The following is a 21,709-nucleotide window of genomic DNA, read 5'->3' on the forward strand; positions in this document are numbered from 1 at the left end:
GGTCTGAATCCAAGCTCAAATCTTTCCCAGCCTGAATTTTGCGCATGTGACCTAGCAGTGGAAAAAAGAACAAAGATGAGGGGAGGTCAGTGGCAGTCAGCTGAGCCCGTCTGCACAGTCAGAGACTGGTTGTCACTTGTGGGTCCAAAATCTACCACAAGACCCACATGAATCTGGGTTTGGTCTGGATGTCTTCTAGAGTAGTGTTTCTCAACCTGGAGATGGTTGTAAAGAATAACATAAAATACTGCGTCAAGCAGCACAGTGATGTCAGCTCCCCCAAGCTCCTTGAGTTAGCCTCAAGAAATCTAATAGCCACCTCACTAATGGTTCAAACTACAAATCAGCACCAAGTGTATGATGTTATGAACACACACAAACACTAACAAAAAGTGACAAACTACTCAGTTAGAAAGCATGACAGGAAATGAGGGCCATAGTTAGACTGACTACATTAGAGTCAGTTAGTTAGTTTAGTTTGCTTGTAAGAGTCAAAGTGTGCATGCAAATGAATTATGACTGGATACACAATTTTCTTGTGCTTTTGTACCACAATATTATGCTTATCCAAGCAGCTATACAGCTATCACATGGAACAACTACTATGGGTGATGGCTTCAGCACCGTTAACTGAGAAACACAAGGCGCTGGCACTTCAAACACCCGAGCCCTGAGCTCCCACCAAGTTTCAGAAATATCACCCTGACTTTCAGCAATAAAACACCAACTTGATCATCCTTGGGGGGCATGATCAAACGTTTTTTAAGTAAACATTTGAAGGTTCCAGCCTCCGAAATCTAGAGGTTTTGCTGGTTTTCTTTGGCATTCATGATAGCAAATGAAGAATCTTTGGGTTCTGGACAAAAGAAGCAATTTGAAAACATCACTTTGGGATCTGAGAGACTGTGATGAGCGATTTCACAATTTTACCCATTTTAAGGACTTAAAAATTAATTAGTTATTTGTGAAAATAATAAGCAGATTAATTGATAATAAAAATAGTGTCTAGTTACTGTGTCCATGGCACTGAACTGACCCAACCGAAGCTGGAGAAGTTATAGCCTGTCATGAAAGGGGTCAGTACAGCTCCATTTGTAAGTGCAGGACAGCTGGAAACGCTCTGTATCTCATAAATAATAAAGCAAGACCTTTGGCCCTCTCAGAAGGGGGATCAGCTCTGAGCTCAATTAATCTGTTGCACCCAAAATCAAATTAAATTAGGGCATTTGGCTGATAATTAAACTGTAACTTACTATTGAGATTTCAAATGTGAGAAACTGAGGTCAGGTGGTATTGTATGGAAACCTGAGGCTGCTTCATTCTTTCACAATACCACCCCCTTTCTTTCCACACCTCTCTGTGTAGTGGTGTTTGAGCATTCCTGTGTCGACAAACCCTCCGTCTAGTTCTCTGGGGTGTTTACCCCCTTTCACGGTAGCAGGGAAGCAGCTCCCGCCATCCCATCTCTGTTTACATTGCTCTTCTCCTCTATTTACTCTGTGCTCCAGCGCCCTGGCGCACCGCGCTCCAAACAGCTGTTCCATTATGGAGAGAGCAGGCGCTTCAACCGCACAGTGCTGCCACACGGCTCTCTCTGACAGCCCACCATGGTCGCTACCATAATGACTGCCTGGCTCCGCTGGCACGCCTGCCATTGTTGCCATAAAGCTCAGTCTCCTTCAATGCCAGAGTGGCTTCTGGGCATGGAGTCAGCCAGGGCAACTGTCAGAGATTGTCTTCAAACCGCAAGACAAATTTGCCAAGTTCAGCTTTTGATTAAGTGTCTCCGTATGGGATGCCGTTTTGTGGTGATTTAAACAAGCAGCAATCATATCCAGATGATCTAGAATAAACTGCCACAAACATCTTTACAATTAAACAGGGTTTTTATAGTGAGTCATTACAAAACACACTGCCTTTTCATCATTTTGGCACATATTCTGTAAGTACCCTATATATCCTACTCCTACATGACATCATCCATAAGGGCCATTATCCCACAGAGCGTGATGATCCTTCCTTTGCCAGACTCGCTGTCAGGTAAAGGAAAGACTATTGTCTAACTGACTGCCTTAGGGTCACACCATACCATGAATCTCCAGTGAATTATTTTTACCCTTTGCATGTTCTTTTTCCTGCTGGTGTGCACAGCTGGTGCTGAGTCAGGAGACAGGAAACCAGGGAGAAAGGCCACCAAGCATCCCCAGGCTCCCAGTGGACCGCTGCAGGGGCCTGTGGCTACAGGGACAGGAGACACTCCATTTATCACAGTACAATAGCTGCTGCTTGGGGCCAGTGGAATATCGGCCTGTCTGGTTCTACAGTATATCTTCCTTCGTGTCTATACAAGTGCTAATATGTGAACTGGCATCAGTGTGCGTGCACGTCTCCCCCTTTCACGTTGTGTTTATGTATGAATGACTGGAGGTGTTTCATATAGCATGACAAATGGTGCTTCCTCAAATAACAATGTCAACAATGTCAGCATTACAACCAGTTCCACATTTTCAGACCTGGTACAACCTCCTCCTGTGAATGTACAGTAATTTTGATCTGAGTGATATGAATGACAAAATGGTTACAGTAAACATCACAAAACCACAAACAGTACATCACTGATTAAAGGGTTAACGCATCCCTCTCACTACATGGACCTTTTTTGGTCTAATTTGCGTTTTTTTTATCAGGTGATACAGACAAAATATTGCTAAAATAATTGCTTCGCCCCCGCCTCCCTGCATCTGTTCTACTCCCTTTTAGCTAATTGCATTTATATGGTGCAACAAATTAGTTTGAATTTACACTAATGTGGATATTTGTGCAGGAAAGTCACCAGGACACCAGTAAAGCACACTGTTTTTTTTTCTTTAACAGACTGGAAAATGAACTCATAGTACATGTGATTAAAGGACCAGTGTGTAGGATTCAGCAGCATCAAGCTTCAAGCTTGCAGATTGCATACACTTAACAGCTAAACTGATTTAAAGCAGTCATCATGCCTTAAAATAGTCTCTGTCAATGTTTTATTATTATATTTTATGTTTTTGGATTAATATTACTGCTGCATTAATCTGTATGTGCATTTTTCTTCAGTAGATATTTTTAAGGTTAAGCTAATTTTAATTATTATATATACTGTAATACTGTAATTTAATGCATCATATTCTAGAAGATCATCACATGATTACACTATTTGAGAAGTCTATTATTTTAGCGTATATCGAGTATATTGTATAGTCTATTGTGACATGGTCTATAAACAGACATATTATTATTATTATTATTATTATTAACCTTAATAAACATTTTTTCCCCACTAGTACCCACAAAATACATAGTTAACTGCTAATAAATGCATAATAAAGTATGTGTAAAACTTAGTAAAGGTTTAACAATGACATAAAAGGTAAGTTAGTTAAACTGAATAGAAAGTGCTTGTAGTGATATTACAAAAGGACGTATCTAGTGCCACTGTTTGATTTGTTCGTTCATGGCAGTGTGACACGGTGAAATCCATGGAAGAGAAACCATGACCCTTGTGGATATAAATGGCTCATTCTATGGCAACAAAAACACAATGTTTCTCATTTTCAGGTGATCATACAACAATTAAAACATACTTATGAAAATTATATTCCATTACTGCCATAATCTGCCAATAGAATCCCATAAATCTTACATAATGGACCTTTAATAGGTACAGCTGAACTATTGTGCTCTTTTATGAACGCTGCCTGATAGAAAAAAAAAAGAGAAGATATTAGAAACAGAGAGAGGAATACTTCTCCTATCAAGGGATGCAGGTGGCCAAAAACAACTGATGCACTGTTGCACATTCATGGCAAACATCTCAGGGTGACGAAGACCCATGCATGCAGCAGTTTAAGCTGCAGTGCACACACACATACACACACACACACAGAACCTCTTTCTCCTTTCTGGCCTTGCTCTGTAGTGGCCTCACCCACGATGAAAAGGGATATCAGCGTGTATAATGGCACGAGTGGTGAGTGAGCGTATTAAAGAGTGAGAGACATACAGAGAGAGAGCGACAGAGCATGAACTCGTGCATGCATGCCTGTGTGTGTGTATAAAAGTGCCAGTCATAGCAGGATATAAAAGAATTCTGCCCAGCTGCCAGGCCCCCAGCACCGGTTGCCAGAGCCCTTAAACACATCCATGTCCTTCACTGGATGGCTCTCCTCTCCTCTCCTCCTCCAATATATCTAGCACTTTAAAAATATACAATCTGCTTAGATACTAGGCAGTCATAAGCTCCATGACTGGCACTTGGACATCTTATCAACATGAGTTGAAGTCCCTGGGCAACTAAGCCAGGCTTTGATCAGACATTTTGGAGACATCTCTCATTTTCTTCAAACAAATCCATTGGGGTCGGTGTGCTAAATTCGAAACAAACTCAAAGCCATAAATGTACCTTGTGATGCACGAAACAGAGGCACAGCCATATGCAGGCTGTTAAATAAAGAGGTGAGAGGCTGAAAAACAATCTGCATGTGTTGAGTTAGGAGGAGAAATTAGAGAAAATGTCAAAGAGAGGTGAGGACAAAAAAAGGTGAAAAGAAATTCTGTCAGGGAGAGGAGAGGGAAGAGCACAGCATGCATGGGCTGCGCTATGAGATCAACTGACAAACATCTCTGCAACCTTGGCAGAGGCAAATCAGCATCCAGCCCCTGAATGTCCTGTGACAGTTGTTATGTACAGAGACCCAATTTCACCTTATATCTTCTCTTGAATTTTAGCCCTGCCACCTGTCAGTGGGAGAGAAAGAGAAAGTGAATGAAAGAAAGAAAGAGACAGAAAAGTCGGGCTCTGGGCCTGCTGCTGAACAGTAGGGGAGAGAGTGAAAGAAAAAGAGAAAGAGAAAGATGTAGACAAGAAAGAAAATGAAACCTAAATGGACCAATTCAGCCGGCGGAGCCACACAGAGAATTCACCTGAGGGCAGTCTCATGCCCTGTTTGTGTCTCCATGGAGACAGGCCTCCTGAGTGTGCGCTTCTGTGCAGACTGACAGAAGTCCAGCTAGCTAGTCCTGCTATTGATTTCCACACAATTTCCCTGACCAGATCAGTGGGAAAGTCTGTGGTCAAGTCCTCTGCTGCAAAGCAAACTGGTGTGGAAAACTGCAGAAAGCTGGAGCAATGTTTAAATTATGGAGGTACTGCACACATAAACATGTTTTTGAGTTGTAAACACAATTGTATTACTGTACTGTGATGACACACATAAACGCTAATGTTGATACTGACATTTTTTTATGAATAGGAATGCAACAAATCCTAAAATTCAAGCTACGATAACACCATGATAAACAGTCCACAATGTATTTATTACATTAAAAATACAAAGAAAATGTTTAATTATAAATCTGTGTGTAGCACTGTGTTCTTGTACAAAATTGTTTTTCCTTTCAACTTAAAGTGCTTCTGCTTTCCTTCTTTCATAAAGCAGCCATGACCAAACCATGTGCAAAAAATTGCCATGAATTATGTACAGTTGCAAAAGACAATGCAACACTAAGTAGTAGTCCTTTCATAGATAGAATAAAAATACCTAATATTTTACCATATAATATCACAGTAGATATCACCACATTCTGGTATAATATTGACTTTTTTTTTTGTATTGTAATATCCCAAGATTCGATATGTTGCTGCATCCCTATGAATATATGTATAAAAATCAGCATTTCACGGGTTAAAAATGGTTCAAAGCCCAACCCACTGTAAAAAATCAGATTGAGGCAACCATTGCTGCTGCTTTATGTAATGAAATGTATATATAGAAAAGAACATTAATGCCCTATAATTAAAGTTGGTCAGTCCACCTCCTCCAGCCCCTGCTCTCAAGTCACAGTGTGTGAAATAGCACAAATTTTCAAATGTATAATGATTGAGACTCATCATTCAAACTCACCCTCTACTTAGTATTTTTCAATTTTGCCACTTTTGACAGTTGTAGAGGCTCCATTAGATCACAACATAAGGGTGTCAAAATTTCTATATTAATCAAATATCCATTGAAATGAGCTTTCAATTTCAAGAATCAAATCAAAAGGCAGCATTGGTGATTCTCTCAGTATTAGTCTTTTCCTTCACTCCAGCTACTTGTGGCATTCAGTGCACTTCTGAAAGAAGAAACTGCACTTCAGGGACGACACAGGATAGTTTACCGACTGATATATCACACTTGATACCATCATGTCAGGGCATAAAAACAGTCATCTGTTGATCTTAACAAATCAAAACTTAATAGTTTAATGATGGCAGAGCCATCAGTGCAAAAAAAAAAAGGTTAAATCAAAAAATCGAATCGAATCGGAAGCTTGTAATTGAGTCTTGAATTTAGAGAATTGTGACACCCCTACTCCAAGAGCAGGGCTACGGCTATGTACTGACTCTCCTCTAAAGACACACACACACACCAGAGAGCCTTTCCTCTCTGAGCTGCTAGCATTAGCTCGGCTAGCAACAACACAGGTACACTTTTTCAAACAGGACCAGCTTCTAGTGACTCTCAAAGCTCCAGTGGACTCTCTGTATTTCCAGTGTTTCTCCAAAGACACAGAGTCTGACAGCAGTTGTCCATGGCTGGTTAGCTCTAAATGCTAGCTGTTATTGCTGCAAAGTAATGTTCAGTCTGTCTCTCTAGTCCGGTGTCTCATAACCTACGTAGCCACAAGGCCACGTCCTCTACAGTGGTAGTCCTTTCCACCCCACTCCGCCCGCCTATTTCATCCCCGCACCCACTTCTTAGCATTTTTAGAATTGTACAGTGGGTTCAGACTTGGGGTACAGTTACATTGTAATTTCTAGGCAGTAGTATTTTTAGTATTTTAAGAGCCATTTCACATGTGCACGATGCATTCTTTTACTCAGTTCTAATGTAAAGCTCTCATCAGATCAGATAAAGTATTTTTACAGCTGCTACCAGGCATTTGCCCAGGAAATCTCCAGCTTTGAATATATTAAGTTTTAAAGACTTCAACCAACTGGGATAAAAGCTTGATAAGATCTTATAGTCTGGTGCCTTGAGATATAAATACAGCTACAGTACAGGGCATAACTGTTTTGTATCCTGCATGGTTTCAAGCCCTGAGGCAAGCCTCCTCTGTCATCTCTCCCCACTCAGCTCCACTTCCCTCGCTATCCTGACCATAGGAACCAGATCAGAGGCTCAAGATGGCCTTTATCTGGGGTCTATTGGCCAGTGTCAGCTTACAGGCCCCACTCTGTACACACGGCACATTATGGAAGTTTTAATAGGTGATCAGAGCAGCTGTTGCCGGCACAGCGTTGATTTACTGTGGCTAAGAGAGGGCTTAATGACTATAGAGGCAGACAGCTCTTAACCCTTTGATGTGCGTTGGATAATGTAATAGGATCAGGTAGCCCCCTGGGAAAGTTGCATGTACGCTCATGCACTAACATAAGCACACACCAGCACAAACGCTTTTGGAATATGATTACACTGTCTAAAAGCTCCTTAATAAGAGAGTGCCAACCTCTTACTGTTATACAGTAGACAAACAACATATGGGTTTGACTTGTGCCACTAGTCATGGCTTGTGACACGCTTGTAAGGTCCATGCACGAACATATAAACACACGCACAAACACACATCCACACAGTTGTCTTGCTTGCTGACAGGTGGTGCATGCTCAAGGAAATACAAGCTTACCCAGCACAAACAGCCCCAGTAGGCTTAGCACTTCAGCAGAGAGCAATTGCAGTGCTTATGCAGGAGCTAGCACTATTCAGACCATGCAACATCCATCTCAAGGGTCAAAGGGCATAAATTCTGTTTGCACCTTGAAGACACCAATATCCTTTCTTTAACTGTGTGTTTGACATCACAGCTGGGCAAACATGAGGGACTGGCCTGGTAAAACAGTCATGAGATGGATTAAACATCTGATGACTTACAGCTTTGTCAAAACAAGAAGTCTACAGCTCTGCTCTCTGAAGCTGTACTTAGGCACAGCGGTACTTTGAGCTAAATGCAAACATCAGCATGCTAGCATGACAACAATGACAATGCTAACATGCTGACACTACACACGTAAAATATTTACCATGATCACCATCTTAGTTTAGTGTCTTAACATTTGCTAATTAGCACAGGGATCCTGAAGTTAAATTTAAGACCTTTTAAGACCTTTTTAAAGACCCTTTCCATACATTTAAAAACCCTACTGTGACTTTGAGTTCTAAACATTTGAGATAAATACTTGGACTACTGTATCAATGCAAAATAATCCCATAATTCTAAATAGGCAGGGCAGGAACAAAGCACAAGAGAATGACCTGAGTGACTAACCCAATGCGAGGTTTATTAGACAAAGTATTATCAGTAATACATGAGAGCTATCAACCTTTTCCCCTACACGCACATTAGCTTCAGCAGTGGTGGGTAGGGACAGGGGTCCAGCACAGAAATGTGTAATGGAAACCCTCTGTCTGTGTCCCATACCAGCTTTGTAGCTAGCACTTGAGGCTACACGCATCACCTTCAGATAGGGTTGGAAGATGTTTACAAAATTGGCTTATGACAATGTCCACTCAAGGGATCTGTTTTTGACTACAAGAAGGCCGTCCTACACCAGAAACCCAGCTTGCAAGCAAGTGAGTAAAGGAGAATCCTCACCAACTCACAGCTAAGGGAGCAGGCAGATAAACTCTCAAGTCCATAACTTAGTTGTTCACCCACTGAAACTTGAAACAAAGTTGTCTGACTAGCTATACTAAGAACACTAACATAACAAAAGTATAGCACAATAAAAAATAACAAAGGCACAACTGAAAAGATCCCACTAACAGCAGCCTGCAGAAACGAAACACCACCGCCATCAATGTAACGGACCGTCTTGTGTTTTGGCTTAACTGTGCAGGTTTAATAAGAAAATAATAAATAGAACATGGACACAGAAAAAGAGGAACAGAGTCGTTGTTGAAGTCTTCACACTAGAAGTCAACACTGTTGTGTGACATCATAACTCTTTTACTACTGCAGCGCTGGCATTCTACCACTGGTCCAACACGACAGTGTTGCCTCGCCTAGACATCAAAAGTACAGACATTCTGATTTTGTAGTCTTCTCAACAGTAATACATAACATGCAGTTAGACTTTCAAAAGAAACTTAGTGAGAAACATTTCAGGTGGCAGTCACAGTTTGGGTAGGTTTAGGTTTAGGCAACAAAACCACTAGGTTTAGGAAAACATCATTTCCAAATCCTAACCCCTGACTTCTATGTGAAAGTCTGATGTTTTACCTCAGCTTCCCTCCTACATGGACTTTCTTGCTCTATATACTACATGCATCTTCTTACACGTGTGTACTTTTCATGGCTACATGAGATAAAAACATGACATATCCTCTAGAGGGTCAGTGAGTCTATTACACACTTTGCCATGGAACTAGGCTGCAAAACCTCAGTGTCAACTTGTTGGCGATAGCAAGAGCTTGCATGTTTGCACACATACATAGAAGAGAAATACCACATAAACATTTGTATGTAGTAATGATTGCTGTAACAACTGAAAATCTCAGCCAACCTACTGTTATGAACCCCAACATAAACCTCCAGCCTGGGCCCCATTAACCCATCTAGGAATGATAGCTAAATTGTCCGCTCGCTCTCAGAGGGCAGCCAGGATGTAATCAAAAACAGACGGAATAATCAACAAAAATGCTCTCTATTCCGGTAAGGATGTCTCCCAAAAGCACATGAATTACACTGAAGCAGGCACTGGGACTGTGAATGATGTTGGGCTACCAGCACCAGCCAAGTCACTGTCTCCCAATGCCAAGTGAGAGGATGCCAGGCACTTCCTGCTGTAAACAATCTACCCACAGACGGAGAAAGAGGGGAGGAAACCTCTGAATGAGAAACAACAGGAGACGTAGTGAAGACCCAGTTGCTCAATGAAAATTTCTCCAGTGAACAAATGTGCTCAATTTGTCAGACAAGCTACCGTAGTCTGTTTGAGGGGAATGTGTGTGTGTGTGTGTTTGTGTGTGTGCTAGGACAAATGGCATCCCTCTGTGTAGATGAACACATAGCAAGCACTCGGGGCTTATGGAGACAGACGTTGGATATACAGCTTGGCTGAGTTCACACTACATAATAAGGGCTCCCTCTCCTTTCTTCATCATTGTCTCTCCTCCCACACATTGTCCCCTCTAATCCAACTGCTGGTCTAAACTGCTGTCTTCTAGCCAGTCTCATTAGCCCAATATCGACCTCACTTGTTGCCATGACTGGCCGTCATAGCATTGAGTTTGATCCCCATTTCTAATCGTCTTACCTAGTGTTGGATAGTATGATGGTATACACTGTGCAATGGTATAAATGTGTGCACTGATAAAGATTTGGCAATACTGTTTCCACAGCGGGAGCTATTCTCGCATGATCTTGATGTCATAGATACAGGGCTCAGCAGCGAGGTTCATATTCTGAACATGGGATATAGATTTGTAGTCATAATTACCATTACCATCCAAAGAAGCCTGACCACACACAATGAGATTGTAAACTGAGTGTGTATAACCCTGTAGAAGCCACAAGTCCATATGATATCCCAACCTTATCTTATGTTTTATTTGCAATGTTGTGGAGAAGTACTACAATACTACACAGTACTGGAGCCGTTGAAAAAAATGGGCAGTCACTGTTGAGCTTTATGGAAACACAGATTCCACATTCGTGATTGGACGTGTGTCTGCGTGTCCACCATATTGCAGTGGTCAAGACCGGCTAGTCAACAATACAATGTGCAATGAGAGATGAAGATTTCACTACATAATCAACAGTATCCTACTTAATGCTGAACCCACTTTCATGAAATTTCATTTCTTATAAATCTGAGTAATTGAACATGATAGTAGTTACTTGATGAAATTAAATTCACTTACTGAGGGCGATCTAATCAGTTCTGTGCCAAAACATTAAAGGGTGACAATCTGTGTTCTTTTCTGTGATTTTCAAATGGAAAGTCCCACTCAGCCATTAGCAGAAAGCAGTAACAGAGGTTGAGAGATGAGGCTGACAGGTTGCAGATACCCTCCCCCATCCTAAACACCATGCTTTATATGAAGCAACGTCATCATGCAAAAACCAGAGGAGCTTGGGAAAATTTTATTTTCATTTTAACACTAAAACTACTTAGACTGCAATGTGAATTGATTCAAATACATAAGTACCACTACTGGAAGCTACAGAATGATACAAAAACCTAAAAAAAATGAAAATTAAAAAATGGACCTTGATTTTGACCACCCCAGTATGCTGCCCACACCAGCTAATGACATGTCTATGTTTCTATATCTATTAGCAGGACTGTTTACCAGGTTCTCATTTGATTTAAGTGTGACAGTTGGTGGCAGCGGTGCACTTTTAAGATGGTTTGCCACAGAGCAGGAGGCATCCCAACCAGGCTGCTATTTATTTGCACCTGTTAACCTTAACACCTGTTACACTTGAAATTATTATTCTCATGTGGCACTTCAGACCTTATATTTTAGTTTTACTGTTTTTTTTATTTATACCTCAAGTGTTGTCTCATGTAACATCCAGAAAACAATACTTGGGGTGACTGAGATTTAGCACCATGGTGAACATTTATGAGGACAAGAGGAGCTCCCTGGCAGGTGTAAATGCTGAGAGTTTTACAACCTGCCCCCAAATGACCGGCGATATTAGTAATATTCAGTAATTGAAGGATATTGAGTAGTACTGATATTCATTTTGCTATTTATTCTGTTTTTATTTATTCCGTATTATCTCCGTGTTCATTTCTACAACTGACAATGTATGTATTAAATAAAATACATAGGCTAATTTTCCTTAATAGTTAGTAAAATAGTGATTCTTTAATAATTTAAAAGTGATGAATTACAGTATGGTATGGTTATTTTAAAATATTTCTTAATTGAATAACCTATACCATGCTAGAAAATTCGGTCCATATCGCCCACCACTCGTCTTGTATGAAAAACAGGTGAAAATTTACATAAAATTTAGTTTTAATTTGCATAGTAGTGATAATCTCCAGGGTTTTTCACCCGCATTGATTTTCATAATTCATCTTTCCTTCCCTTTTGTCTACTTTAACAACAATCCCTCTAACAAATTTTGCTGGGACGCCAAACAAACATGCTCCTCTGACCCTCTTGAAGGAACTGGGACTAACTGTGAAGCTTTTCAAAACAGCATGGGAGGGGTACAGCGCATAGACAGTGTGTATCGCCAGCTCGCACTATTTATGCACTTGTGTATAAATCACTCTCTTTTACAGTCTCTGCGTGTGGGAATGCAGTAAAAAGTGAGGGAGGAGAAATGCAGTGCGACGTATGTCTGGCTCTTGCAGAGTGGCAGAGTTTAAGTGCATAAACCTCTGAGTGAGCAGACCAACATGTGGAGACGCTGAAACACATGTGTTTGCACACAAATTACCATGTATGCATGCACACACACGCATAGGCACAAACGAAAACACACACAAGGATAGTGAGTAGTGGCCATGCATGCAAGCTCACATCCACCTAGACATTAGCTCACACACACAGACAAGCACATTTTTTACAGACAGATACACATACCTGTCATTGTAATTCACGTGATGATTCTCTTTATATGAAAGAGACAGGGAATTGTCAGAATGGCAGAAGCTGAGGCCTCATATTAGCCCTGCTGTCAGAGCCAGTGAGCAAAGGATGACATTAACATGAGCGCTCCTGTCCCTTAAAGCTCAGCCTGTCTGCATCGAAACAAGAGCCCAGTCTGTGCACAGCTGTACACAGTGTCTGTCCACCAGTCTGCGGTTTAATCAATGAGAAACTGCTTTTATTGCTTACTTATTTACAGGCTGCTTTCCTTGAGGGGTGAGGTATCTTTGTTAATAATGTATTGCACTGACAGCGATGTAACCTCCGGTGAAGTTATACCGCCTTCTTTCTCCGCATGACCAGTCCTCTGTCTTCACTCCTTGGAAAATGAGTGGGGGGGGGGGGTTTAACAAGTTTGGCTCACTCTAAAAACAAATGACAGCCTACAAAACAAATGTGGCATTACAACTGAGTATTAAAAGGCTTGACATTTACCAAGGCTCATTTATATGGCTGCCCATACTTAGCTCATTGGCAGCCCCCATTACACTGGTAGAGCAGGAGTGAGGAGGCCGGGGCGGGGATGGGTTGGGGCTGGGCAAACACAGTGGGGTGAGCCGTTAACGGCCTGTGGGAGGATCGTCCTGTAGATGAATGAACACCTGGATTAATGGGGTCAGTGAGCACCAAGCTGCTGAGGAAGGAGAATCCCAGCCAAGGCAGCCATTTTACATTTTACTTTTACTGCGTGTCTCATGGACTGATTTCCTCTGCTGGTTTTAGAGGGGGCAGCAAGAGGGTCCCAGGGGGGCACAGCAGAGCAAAGAAAGGACATTTTTTGGACCTCTGTACTATATATAGGACATGAGTGGTAGGGGAGCTAGTTATACAGTTATGATTTTATGAACCTTCTGCCATTTCAAGGACACGACCCCATAAGAGAAACTGCAATAGGTTTATGCCAATGTACAATAAATTATACAAATGTTAAAGAACATGTTAAAGTATTAACGTTCTTAGGAACTGAGCACACCTGAACTAGTAATTGTTCTGATTATAATTCACTGTGAGGAGATGTACACTCTTAGAAATAAAGGTGCTAACTAGAACCATTAGGGGTTTTCCAGCTTGCCTGATGAAACAATCATTTTTGGTTCCTGGTAGAACTTTTTATAAAGGTTCAATTTGGAACACTTTCAGAGTTCTACCTAGAGCCCAACACAGAGGGTTATACCTGTGAAGGATTTCACCGAAAACACCTGTGAGAGGTTCTAAAGGAGTGCCCTTCTTAAGTACATTTTAACTTGACGACTTTTATCGTCATCTGAGATGTGAAAACATCAGATTTTGACACATGACATGACATGAAAAGTGTGCGTCCTATAGTTCAGTTAGAAAACCAGCAGACTTGTGGAGCTTCTCTCCCAAGGCCACAGCTGCTGTCCAGCATTACCTGCACTGCACGCTTCGTGATACTTTATGCTGTGAATTAATGATTTATTTCAACCAAACCAGAGTTGGTGATTGTTGGGACAGTGGAAAGACGCACCAAGACATTTTTGATTAGTTTTATTTAGTTTCTGTAAAATCTGAATTAAGCCGACCATGATGCAGGAGGAGTCTGGTAAGTAAGGCGAGAGTGATTAAACAGCTGTTTCTGGTTAAACGAAATGTATCTAACTCTTTAAAATAAGGTTTTTCACGGTCATGATCATTTCCATAATGTTGTCAGTCACTAACAGTAACAATCTGAGCCTGTCAGTAACAAAAACAAGTACAAACAACAAGCAAACGTCACCTGCTCTGCACACTCTGCGGGATCGTCTGACTGAGGTGGCGTCACGCTGCTCTCTGTTTCCGTCACCCTTCTCTTCGATCACAGTTAGTTTTGTGGTTTGTTGTGATTTTGAGTCTCAGTTTTTTAAATTTACAGCCTGTCATGCTGCTCTGTGTATAATGACGCAGATAAAAAACAAGAACTGAAACTTGTTTACCAACCACTCCTTTCACCCTCTCTCATTAGTCAACCGACAGCGCATGTGGTCCTGAGGATGTTTTTTAGTAACTGCAACAGCTAATGTAAAAATATATATTTATGATTCCCTTTAATTTCCCACTGAAATGTTCTCCCTGTGATTTTTTTGGATCTGTTTATCCTATAACTGTAATGCACACTGACTGAAAAGATGGGAAAAAAAAGGGGGCTACGACTAATGATATCAGTAGTTGCTTCTCGATGGTTAGCGCTACAAAGAACCTGTTTCTTCAAGGAATTCAACAATCCTTGGATGACACTCTCTTCCAAAAAAGGTTCTTTGGATGAAAAGGGTTCTTAATGGAACCCTTGTTCCAGACAACTCGGAACTCATAAATTTCTGACCTCCTACTAGAAAAATTGGAAAAATGGAATCCCGCTCAAAAAGTTCGTACTTGTGAACTCCATCAACCCCAACTTCATGAAGAAGTCACTGTCTGCCTGTCTGCCACACAACAATGGCAGCACCCACTGAAGTCTAAAATAATTTGTTTCAGGCATTTGTTCAGGTCATCCATGTATTTTGTTTACTTTTGGCATCAGACATCTGGAAAACTTTGATGTCAGAAGTCTGAAATTTCAACCATTCCAATCCCTGCCGTTGTCAAATGCATATGTCTTGCAAAGAACTCTTGACAAGCCCTTTCTTCAAAAAAAAAAGGTTCTTCAGAAGCAAATGGTTCTAGACTTTAGGAAGAACCCTTTCAGAACCTTGATTTCTCAGAGTGTCCTGTCTTCACAGTCATAGTGGATTTTTGAGGGGTAACCAAAGTGTCATTACTCTGATTACTTAAAACATTTGCACCTCATTCATTGGGGAGTTAGTTGGGTTCAATTTACCATTGACAACCTTGACTCTGAAAGTGCTTTATAATGCAAGCGAATAAACGGGGAGGGAGGGTGCTGGCCCTTTAAATGGAGCTCTGAGTGCTTGGCAGGCTAATAGATGCAGTCTAAAGGTGCTAGTGGATGGCAACCTGAAAAATGGTCTTATCTGAAAAGGTCCAGGACAGTTATAAATGAAATAATCGCGCTCGGCACATTAATCCATGTTCATGCCCTGGGGGGAGACCTCAGCTCACCATTTGATCTGTGTGTGAGTGCATGTATACGCTATGTGCGCGCACATGCATGTCTCAGTGTATTTGCAAGTAACCGACCCCTTTCACCCATTTTTTTCCCCTTTTTTTCCCCCTTCAATCATTTTCTTTTACAGTTAACAGCAAAGGTTTTATTATCCTTTCTGACTTGCTTTAAACCAGGGACTCCAGTAGGGGATATGGCAGAGGGAAAGAGAGGGAAGAGTGACAAAAAGAGAGAGAAAGATACAAAGACAGGCAGACAACCAAGAAAGACAAGAGAGGGAGAAAAATTAAAGACATTTAAGTCATAATATGCAATTTGGCATGGCCACTGGACCACCACAGTTTAAATGATGTACAGTTATTGCTCATAAGGTTCTTAGAGTGCCAGGAATCCCTGACTTGCAAGGAAGTGGGGGCATCTGAAGGAGAGGAGAAAGACTGTCCTCATTTGTAGAATATTGTTTCCATCATCTCAAATGTGCTCAGTTTGACAAGCTACCAAATTCTCATGGTCTATCATCGACAGCATGTCCTAACAACACTGTCTTGGTTCATTCCTGTTTTTTCTGCAACATACTGTATAAATCCTTTTATATTTTTCTCATACTTTTACATTACACTCTCCATCTGTATCTGAGTATCTCGAATTTTGAGATAATTGGCATCAATCAGTGCCTATGCTCACAAGGCCGATAATCAAAAACTGTCTGCAGACACATCTGCAGGCAGCCTTGTCAGTCTGGCTGTTGTGAAATGATGCAGGGATCCCTTTTATGCGCTTTGGGACGGTGGTGAAAAAGGTAGTTTTGAGCCCTGTACTGTAACTCTCATGCATCCTGCTGTAAATGTTTGTTTGTCACCACTGTCTTTTTTAAGTATTAATGCATTTCTCACATCCTACACGACAGCAGATCTAATCTAAAGTAATTACTGGCTAGTTGTAAATATACGCTGCCTGGTCATCAAAGTCACCACCTGGATTTAACTAAACAAATAGGTAAGAGCCTTCCTTGGATAATTACTGCAGTGACTAATATGTTTCAGCTGGCAACAAGTTATTTAACCCTAACTGATGCAGTGAGCTTCTGATTTCTTTAACAACCATGACATAACCTGTGGTCATGGAAAAGATGTTACTCTGTTTCAGAAGGGTCAAATTATCAGCCTGCATCAAGCGAAGAAAACAACTTAGGAGATTGATGAAACTACTAAAACTGGGCTAAGGACTGTTCAACGCATTATTAAAACCTGGAAGGATAGTGGTGAACCATCATCTTCATGGAAGAAATGTGGTCGGAAAAAAATCTTGAATGATCATGATCAGAGATCACTTAAACATTTGGTGAAATCAAATCGTAAAAAAATCGACAGTAGAATTCATGGCTATGTTTAATAGTGAAAGTAAGAGCATTTCCACATACACAATGTGAAGAGAACTCAAGGGATTGGGACTAAACAGCTGTGAAACATTAAGAAAACCACTTAGCAGTGAGGCTAATCAGAAGAAAGGGCTTCAATTTGCTAGGGAGCATAAAGATTGGACTCTGGAATAACTGAAAAAGGTCATGTGGACTGATCAGTCCAGATTTACCCAGTTCCAGAGTGATGGGCACATCAAGGTAAGAAGAGAGGCAGATGAAGTGATGCACCCATCATGGCTAGTGCCTATCGTACAAGCCTGTGGGGGCAGTGTTATGATCTGGGGTTGCTTCAGTTGCTCAGGTTAAGGTTCAGCCACGTTATGTCCCCAGAAAATGAGGTCAGCTTGCTATATACTGAATGAGCAGGTTTTTCCATCAACGGATTTTTTTCTTCCCTGATGACACGGGCATATTCCAAAATGACAATGCCAGGATTCATTGGGATCAAATTGTGAAAGAGTGGTTCAGGGAGCATGAGACATTGTTTTTACACATGGATTGGCCACCATAGAGTCCAAACCTTAACCCCACTGAGAGTCTTTGGGCTGTGCTGGAGAAGACTTTACGCAGCGGCCCAACTCTCCCATCATCAATACAAGGTCTTGGGAAAAAAGTTAATGCAACTCTAGTCAGATAAGATATTAAGAGATAACATAATGTGTGCATTAGACTGCAATGTGCATGAAATAATACAATTATACATTACTTTTCATTGTTTGAGATTGGCATTATATTGCATTGGCTATTGAAAAATCCATACCAGTTGACCACTATTTTACAGTGCCACAATTTATTTGAGGAAGAGGAAGAAATGAAGAGATTGTCTCCCATACACCCTCAGAAATCTATTTGCTGCACTGTGTCATGAATTCATTCAGCTTTTGCTTTGTGTTCAACCAGCCAAGCAACTCCTTTCTATTTGGAAGCTTGAGAAAATGACTCATGAAATGTTTCTCATTTCACAGCATAACCCAGTGAACACAGGAATCCAAATATGAGAGGGGAAACAAAACAGCTTAAGTTTATAGTCAACACCGCCATCTACTGGACAGGAATCATAGAAGCACTGGTGACATGTGTGCAGAACTGCAGAGTAAATTGAAAGCTGGGCTGTGTCCCAAAATAGATAACTGGGTGTTATATTTAGCATCCAAAAACAAATATCATTTACATAGGGACTTATAATGTGTCTGTAATAATTAATTACAATATTGATTGTGATCTTAGAAGTAAATTATATTTTTCTGTCTTCTCTGGTAATCAAAATTCATGATTCAAACAAAGCGGCACTCTGTCAACTAAGTATTGCATTTCCATGAAAGCAGAAGACTTGTAAGAGACAGATTTTGAAAAGAATGATCAAAATCAATACAATCAGATGCAGAGATATGCTGACTCTTATTTCCTGGTCGAACAACACAAAGATGATCCAAAACTTCAGTTATGTAACTCCAGTAGTGTCCTTTGTCAGACTCTCCTCGCCCCGGTCAAATATCTTTCAAATTCCAAGCACTTTCTGTCCGTAAACTAAATCAAGATCACTCAAGTGATGTGACTGGAGTGGTTTTCACAAATTTGTGTAATGTTCCTGGCGTATGATTAGTATATGGACTTTGACATGTAAAATTAGTGCACTGTCCCCTTAAGAAAGTCTGCTACTGCGTTTCCTCTGATATATCTAGTATCAATATTTGAAAATAATTTAATAAGCATGGGCTGCTATTAGGCCTGGGTAACAAAACAATAGTGATATGCATCAGAAATAGACATTTTATAACAGTTTTTCACAACTGCTAAAACTCTAAAGCTCTGTCTCTGAACCAAATGCTCAGTGCCCAAAACTCTTTTATCAAATCACTAAATCTTTTGCCAAACTCTGAACACATTACTCACTAATACACTTCTGATGTACTTTTGTTGCAAAATGGTGAACACAAGTGGTAGAAAAATAAAAAATACTGTAAATGCATTTTGTATTAACAAAAATTATAAATAAATATTTAATCATATACATATACATATATACACATTTTACATATACATTTTTTAGATTTCTTCTGAAAATGCAAAATGCATTTATTATACACAATAAAAAATGTTTTTCTGTAGCTACAAGCCCTGAACACTGTGTTTTCAATTTTTTATGTTGTGTATAATGACTGCTCAGTAATGTTTAAATTGTGACTGGCTGTGTGTAGGATCTGAAAGCAAGCCCTAACAAAAGCACATGATGAGAACAGCCTGGCTGATACACAACCAATCACATCCCTCGCTCATGGAGCGTGCTACAATACTCGCAGCCAGTCATTTAACAGGTCTGTTCATATACACCACTGACAAGTGACGCAACGACAGAAATAGCATGAAATGAGAAAATGAGTGCAGACGGTGAGAACATTATTAATTATTAATTAAAAAGGACAGGACACCAGTATGACAGTTCTTGGTTTCTTTTTAAGTCTATTAACTTTGTGCCTGATAAATAAAGTGGTTAAATTTAAAGTAAGGCAGTTAAAGTGAAAAAAAAAAAAAAAAAAAAAAAAAAAGTGATTAAATTAAATAAAAGTAAACCAATACTCTGAATTGGTACAAAGCAATGCTGCCACCAAGTGAGCACATGGTGAAAACACGTGAAAAATAATTTATACTGAAGGTTTCTTTGGCTTTTTAAATCACACAGTTTAAGGCAAGTAAGAGCAGACCAACCAATGTGTCAGTAAGTTTGACAACATTTCGACAACTGACAGTTTATTCTTGGTTTACATTATCGTTTGATAGTTTTTGTTAATTCAGGTTTTGAAAGATTAAAAAAAAGGACAAATTTATGTTCTATTTTAGGCAAAAAGAAATACATGTTTTCCACTTTCCCTGATTTAAAATCCAACAGAGCCCAAACAACTAGCTGGAATGAAATATGAGCTAATTCAACCTATAGTACAAATGTATGCTTGGCTGTATACCCATATTTACAGCCTGAATTAGTTTTGTATGTCAAGATCATGTCACGCCCTTGTCTGAAATGCATCTGATTAAACACCTTAGGGTGGGGTTTTGCACAGAAAGATGTAGTTTGTACAATGTTTTGTCTGACCTTGCTGGTAAATCAGATTTATTCATATTTGTTCCCAACCAAACTGCAAGGCAGCGTGAAGAGCTGCCTTTCTAGAGATGCGAAAGACACAATATTGTTTAAATATGGGGTAATAGTGCACATTTTGATTTTTTTCGTAAAGCATCCATAGTGTTTTGCTCCACTGTTCACATGAACACAGTTGGGTAACAAAGTTGCACTGTCAATTAGGGCAGGCAGAAAAATTAATCCCAAAAAAAATATTTCATTTTGCTTATAGATAATTATTGACAATGTTTGATTGCCTTTTTTTTAAGACCAGGAGAACTTAACCACTTTATTTTGAATTTACTCACCTTATGTTGAATTTAAATCTACCACATGGAGTTTTTAACTAGTCATAAAGTAGTTTATTACTTCTGGCTTTGTATGACCTCCATAAGCAGAGTAGTGCCTCAAAGCATCAATCAGAATTAAACTTTTTTTGACATGTGCAAAATGGTGTCATACACAAACTGTCCACTGTGAAATGCCTAATCTGCCAGAAATCTAACGAAGAAAAAGAACAAGTGGGTCAAGTTCGCCAACAGCCAGTTAACAAAGAAGTGTTTCCACCCACTAATTTCCACACCTTAAAATTATTTAAAGTTACTAACAAAAAAATTGTGTCTGCTACTGACGACTTCTGTTTTGCTACCACCATGTTTCTGTCCTTCATGGAAACTTGTTTGTGACTCATCACCTACCCTCACATGGGGCAGACATACACATGAGAATAGCCTATATTTATTTCAACCAGAGAGGAACAATCGGAATAAATGTTTAAATTGTTATTTTCCTACTGAACAGATTATCAAAAGTTTATACCATCCCTCTAAAAATGACTTCCAATGTGCCTGTCTCTCCTTGATTGAAGTGTTTATTTGAGGTACTTCTATCATTATGAGCTGTTAATCTGATTATTTTTGGGAAACTAGGGTCCAAGTAAATGCAGCTACAGAGAATCTAACCACAATAAAAGGGACACTGCACTTTAGTTACTTTACACACATCAATGCCCTACATATGTTTGTGCTTCACAAACAGCTTCATTTTAGCTTTGAGCTATTACTAACCTTTGTCCTTAGATTATCATTAGAGCGTTAACCCCCTATGGTGGTCTGGGATCACTATGCTAATCACTCTTAACTGTCAAGGCTAATAGATGAGAGCGCTTGCCTTTCAAGATTATCGAGTAAAAATAATACCCTAAGGATTTTGTGCTATATTTTGAATCACACTATAGTGCGGTTTTGTTATTTACAATATTCTCCCCTTGGCATTACCCTCAACATCCCCAGGAACCTCAGTGAAAGAAGGTGGTAATGCTCTTACAAAGGTTGATCTTAACGTGCACTGTAACAAAGGTCATGTGACATGAAGTCGTGTTTTCTATTATCAATTGGCTGACAGGATAACAAAGATGG

General features: G+C 40.1%; 1 long non-coding RNA gene across 1 annotated transcript in view; it reads right to left on the reverse strand.

Moving 5' to 3' along the window:
- LOC146309467 (uncharacterized) overlaps positions 1-21,709 on the reverse strand; it is a 54,893-nt gene that overhangs the window by 13,407 nt on the left and 19,777 nt on the right. The window lies entirely within an intron of this gene.

Source organism: Lutjanus erythropterus, chromosome 19 (genome assembly GCF_056507025.1).
Source record: "Lutjanus erythropterus isolate fLutEry1 chromosome 19, fLutEry1.hap2, whole genome shotgun sequence".
NCBI classification, from domain to species: domain Eukaryota; kingdom Metazoa; phylum Chordata; class Actinopteri; order Lutjaniformes; family Lutjanidae; genus Lutjanus; species Lutjanus erythropterus.